General features: G+C 38.6%; 1 protein-coding gene across 1 annotated transcript in view; it reads left to right on the plus strand.

Moving 5' to 3' along the window:
* The window catches only part of RNLS (renalase, FAD dependent amine oxidase), a 66,747-nt gene that overhangs the window by 17,940 nt on the left and 42,734 nt on the right, over nt 1-6,073 (plus strand). The window lies entirely within an intron of this gene.

Here is a 6,073-nt window from a genome sequence, read left to right on the forward strand (position 1 = left end):
TTTTTTTTTTTTTTTTTTTTTTTTTTTTTTTTAGCTAATACAAGTTTTGTCTTTTAGTGATTTATATTTTAGTCATATCCAAGTATCAGGCAAGGAAATTACTTTTTAAAAACTATTATTAATGGAAAAGTAATCTAACAAAAACTGCTGTTGGAACGTGGACCTGTGAGCTCCGTAGTTTGAATGTGGTTTGTATGCTCACGCTGTTTCAGCTTTGTGGAAGACTTGCCTTTTCTTCACCAGTACAGCAGCCTGTGCAAATGGAAGTGAATGTGTAGTGCATGGACAAGCACTGAGGGCTGGTTCAATTCAGACTAGATTTTGAGAGAAGATAGCTGGTCTGGTGCCTTTTCCAGTCTCTTGCTCTGCAGACCAGCACAGTTATAGATAGTAAAGAACATGGAAGCGTAGCATAGCCTTTAATAAAATATCCAATATTTACAAAATATATTGGAATTAATCTACAAAAACTCCTCCCCTTGTATAGTACCATGACTTTTATGTTTTCAGGGTCTCTGAGGCTAATTCCAAGCATCTGAGTGACCTGTCTTTTTAGGTTTTCCATATTTGGAAAACAAGTTTTCATCACTGAAGAACTGTAATACTTAGAAAGTGTTGCTTTTGTTTTGCCCTTTTATTAAGGGCAGCCTTAATAGGAGGTGGAGCACAATGAACAGTGCCATGATGGCTGATCAGCTTTATATCTCTACACATTGCCAGGGAAGGAAAGAAAACTGTTCTTGGGAGAGATCATTGTGTAACTCAGAACTGGAAATGCTGAGAGGAGTTACAGCACTTCCCTTTTGGTATGTTTTAGATCACTAAAGAAGTCATGATAGAAGAAAGAAATGAGGTAGTTTAACACAGAACATGGTGAAGAAAGAAGTTTTTCCTTTGTCACACATAATTTAAAAGAACATGAGGAAGGAGAAAGAAGAACATGGCTTCAGTAAAAGGAACTGCTAGTGTTGCATGTTGGAGGTACACTTTGCAAAACCCACATGTTACAAATTTTATTGTAGAAAAATCTGAACAATTCCTAGTGGAAGCTACGCTTCTTTGCAGAAGAGCAGGTAATTCCTGAGCGATTTTTGTATGTAGAATAGTGCTGCGTTTCTACCAGAAAATTTGCTGATGAACACACTGCTTGTTTGCTTTTTTCTACTACAGGATGTTTGACTTGATAACATTAATATTTATGGCCTGTTGGTCTGATTACATCCAAGTGATTAGTACTGTTTAAACAAATTTTTATAAATTGATTATTTGGAAATTGATTGATGTGTATCTTCTTTTTCCAGCATTCATTGTCATTAACTGTGGCAGATATTATATAAAAAGGGAAGCATGAATATTTCAGATCTGGATGTTAGTTTTAAATCTGCTCATACTTTTTATGGTGACTATATTGCATCAATAGTGGTAGCACAGACTTTGTCATGTTCTCCTGTGGTTTTCAGATTGTTCCTTATATATTTATTTATAATACAGGTATTCACAAATTCATTAAATATATATAAATAATTGAATGCTGTCAGCTGTGAACATTTCAGTCATTTTTTTCATACGGATTGTTTCTTTTTTTTCCTGTTTTAATACCACTCCATGCTTAGAAGAAGCAGGATCTTGCTGTGGTCTTATTAGCTTTGTGGAGTAGGGTTGTGATTTACCACCTATGTAAAGCTTGGGGCTTTCTGTGTTACATCCCCATGCAAACAAGTGAAGCTACAGTCAATTCTAGAGAGCAGATTTTGCCACTTCCTATACAATATGGACTTTATAAATGAAGCCAAAAGGCTTTATTCTGCTGAGTCACGCTCCAGAACAAGACAGCTGCAGAAAAGTTAATGTAGTTTGCTTCTGGTTCCAGTGCTGACTTTGAAGTTCTCTTCTGTACTTGCTTCTCTTTTTTTTTCTTTTTTTTTTTTTTTTTTAATCCTTAAAAATAAAGTTTGCTTTTTTTCAACTCGAGTTGCAGTATGACTCAACATGCATGCTCCTGCATGTGTTTTCTGAGCTCTGTTATTACAGTTCTCCCTTTCAGTTGCAGCAGTGTTATCAACTGTCAGCAGTCTGCAGGTTTTGTGCACTTCACATAAAGCTGTTTTATGAAAAAGGGAAGTGGAAAATGATCAGCTTTCACGAGTCTGAAGTGTACTGTGCCCCAAGGTGATGAGTAACAATAAATTGTTATTTTTGGTGCCTATGATTCCCTGTTTCGTGGCTTTGAAATACAGGTGACAAGTCATTGAAACATTTTTGGGGGATGCAGGTTTACAGCCAATAGAGTATAATGGTAATAATATAATTCATGAAAAAGGCAATATGAAATAGATGCCTGAAACTGTTGTGAGCAAAGACCATTTGCATCTTTTTTCAATAATGCTAACGATTGATTGGCTTTAATGCCAGGTGATATAACAATGCTTGACTTTAATTACCGAGCATTGGAAGAGTGTCATTTTGGTTCTTGCACCAAAGAGCAGTGGGGGACTTAACATCTGCTCCATATCTTAAAAGCTGCAGAGTCCAAAACTAAGTATTAAAGAACATAGTGTTGACTGATACTAGCAGCAGGATTGCAGGCTTATGTGAAATCTTTGTGATTGATTAAATCTCTGACCCTAACAATAGTTGGGTTGCTTGTGGGGTCTCCATCTGCTGAATGGCTTGGGAAGGGAAGAAAAGAAAGCCCGTAGAGAAATAAACCCTAGAGTTTAGTTTACATTCATATCAGTTGAGTCAATCCATTTTTTGCATGAAGAAAATCATACTAAAAAGCTCCAAACGTGCAATTTTCAATGGTATCTTGAAGGCCTTACCAGTTTCTTCTTGAAACTTCTGATGCCACGCCTTTATTACAATCACTGCTTGTAGCTTTATAGAACCATAGAAACATTAGAACACTTAAAGGCCATCTGGTCCTGCGATGAACAGGGATGCTACAGCTACATCAGATTGTTCAGAGTCCTGTCCAGCCTGACCTTGAATATGGAGCCAGCTGTGCTCTGATCATGCCTTTGATGCTGTTTGTGAATGAGCAGTGCTTGCACTGGGCCAGCAATGTGGGTTTGGGGACCTCAGACACAGCAGAGCAGTGTCTGGAGGTTTTGTTTCCTTGTGTTTGTCAATGGAGCGCAGCGTGATTGTATTTAAGTTTGTTCATCTTCAGGTGGTGCTAGTGGGCCAACCTGCAGCAGACAGCAGCGGAATGGTTAATCTTCTGTAGGCCCCTCTTCCTTCTCCAGGCCCTCTTAACTACAGCCAACTAAGGAGCAGTGCTACTGTAATAATATTAAATACTTAGCTTTAGGGAACTCTGCTTACCCTGCTTTGAGGGTTTTTTCCCCCATTAACTTAATTAGTTGTTTGAATAAGAATTAGTGCTTTGAATAGAAGACATGGGTTCTTTTGGACTCCAGCGGAGAGTTGAGATGTTGGGCCGTGAATGAAGACATTCTACATGTAAGGGGTCGGAGGCTGAGGGGTGGACTTAGCTATGGATGCTATTGCACAGGTTATTCATGACTGTGTAACATGTACCACAATTAAACAAGCCAAGAGGATGAAACCTCTGGGTGGAAGGGTGATGTCAAAAGTACGAATATGGGGAGGTGTGGCAGTTTGATTACATCACCTTGCCATGAACTCTTGATGGTAAGCCTTATGTGCTCACCACGGTGGAGGCAGCCACTGGGTGGCTTGAAACATACACAGCATCCCATCCTACTGCCTGAAACACCAGATTAGGTCTCAAGTCCTGTAGTGACGTGGCTCCAGAAAGAATTGAGTCTGATAATGGGACTCATTTCAAAAATTATCTTATAAATACTTGGCCTATAGATCATGGCATTGAGTGGGTTTATCATATCTCCTATCATGCACCAGCTTCTGGTAAAATTGAATGATACAGTGGGTTGTTAAAAACCATGTTGAAAGCAATGGGTGGTGAAACATTTAAACACTGGGAGAAGCATTTGGCAGAGGCTACCTGCTTGGTCTGTACTTGAGGATATATCTATTGAAATAGTCCTGCCCAATCCAGCTCCCTAAAAGCTATGGAGGGAGACAAGATCCCTGTACTACATGTAAAGAGTATGTTGGGAAAAGCAGTTTGGGTCTTTCCAGCTTCTGGAAAGGGCAAACCTCTGTGGAACTGTTTTTGCTCAGAGACCCGGGTGTGCTTGGTGCGTAATACAGAACAATGTTCAGTGTTTACCGCAAGGGAATTTAATGTTGGGGGTAGGCAGTCAGTAATTCCATGTATATGTGTGTGTGCTTAATGCATGTGAATTATTGTTTGTTTCTGTACATGATATATATAAAGCATGATGTAGTGATGTGCAATAAGGGATGGAATGTCATGGTTTTATGATTTTTGTTATTGATATTCCACGTCATAACGTCGTGTAGTGCACTGGGGTTAATGAGTTAATGCTTCAGTTCCATGGATTGTTCTGTTCTGAGAACAACTACGTTTCCCAGTTCCTACTCCCAGCTCCTCAGGAGTTCCTGAGAACTCCTCCATCTCCCACTGTTCCATTTCCTTTTAGAGGGAAAGATAAAACTGCTTGCCCTTCTTGTCCCTTCATTTGCTGCTCATCACTGTGCTGTGTGCTCCCTAGCTGTCTCACCTTCAGCATTAGAGTGAAGTTTTTTATTTGGTTTTGGACACCCTCTCTCATTTGATTTATTAGCTTCAATTCCTGTTACATTGTATTAAATTGTGTTATCTTGCATTCTGTTATCATATTTAGTAAATCAGTTTTCTCCCTTAGCTTGTTGCTGCTGTTTTGTTTTTAGGCCCACCTCTATACTGTTTCCCCTTTTTCCTCCTTCTCCCACTCCTCTGCTCCATTAGTCACAGAACTGGGCTGAGCCAGCCCAAAACAATTGACAGTGTTTAACTGCAATTTTGGTATAGGTATTTGTTTTGCCCCAGGTTAATTTTAAATCTGTTTGTCATAATTGTGTGGAAGACATTTGAGTTAGAGTTGGTAGGAGACAATACAGCTTGTGTTACTCTGGATTTCTGTGTTTAGGTAGTCATCTTGGGAAAGCTTTGTTAAATTAGGAGAAAAAGAAATTATGGAACTGCCCGTGCAAAAAAAATAAATAAATAAATAAAAAATGTCCCAACAGAAAGGAAAAGTGGAAGTAAAATACGGAATCCCTGAACTCAGGAATAGAAGGAAGAAAGGAGAGTAGTCAGAAGAAGAAATTCTGGTTATAAAATTGATGGAAAATATTGAACATATTTTAAAAAAATAATTACACGAATATGCAGTAATGTGTGTCTTCTCAGAAACATAACAAAACAGGAGTAAGAGAATCTTGGGATAGTACATAGGAAAAACAAATCTGTTGTTAAAATAGTTCTGTCAGAAATTAATCATCACCAAATAAAGGGGAGGCTGGATCCTGTACTGTGTTCAAGTCTTAGCAGATAGCAGAGTCTCATTGACTCTTACCATAACTAGGTTTTACTGAGTGTACTGTTAAGTATATCGAGTGTTGAAGGAGGGAGGAGATTGCCTCTTTCTTTTTCAAGAAAACCAAAACATGAAGACCTGTCTTCTGAAGAGGGTTATGAGCCCTGTAGAGCTACTGAGAATGAAAAGGGGAAAAATAAATCTGGCTGAAGGTGAGGAGAGGTATTGATTTTCATGGGAAAAAAGTAGCTAAATTGTAGTTCACAGTCTATGTTCTCACATGCAGATATGATTGAGGCTCTTAGTGCAATGTAAGGATTCAGCTATGTCTTGCTATAGAAAGGGCCTGAAATCTGCAGGCTATCCTAAAGAACTTGACTGGGTTTGTTACAAACATAACACTAGCAAAATTAAAACCAATTCTGAATGTTGTGTAACATCCTGCCTGTAGAAGGCACAGCTGCGTTTCAGTCAGCCAATTTGAAAGAAAAGGTAGTTGATCCCCCTGTGCTAAAACGGTGAAGCAAAGATGGTAATTGTTAAGTCTTGCAGAAAAGAAAGATAATTACTACCAACCACCATAGTTATTTTTTGTTCCCCAAACTGTTACTTGATTAACATAATCAAGTTACAGTTGGAGC

Source organism: Lagopus leucura, unplaced genomic scaffold, assembly GCF_019238085.1.
Source record: "Lagopus leucura isolate 7727_CA_CO unplaced genomic scaffold, USGS_WTPT01 Super-Scaffold_739, whole genome shotgun sequence".
NCBI classification, from domain to species: domain Eukaryota; kingdom Metazoa; phylum Chordata; class Aves; order Galliformes; family Phasianidae; genus Lagopus; species Lagopus leucura.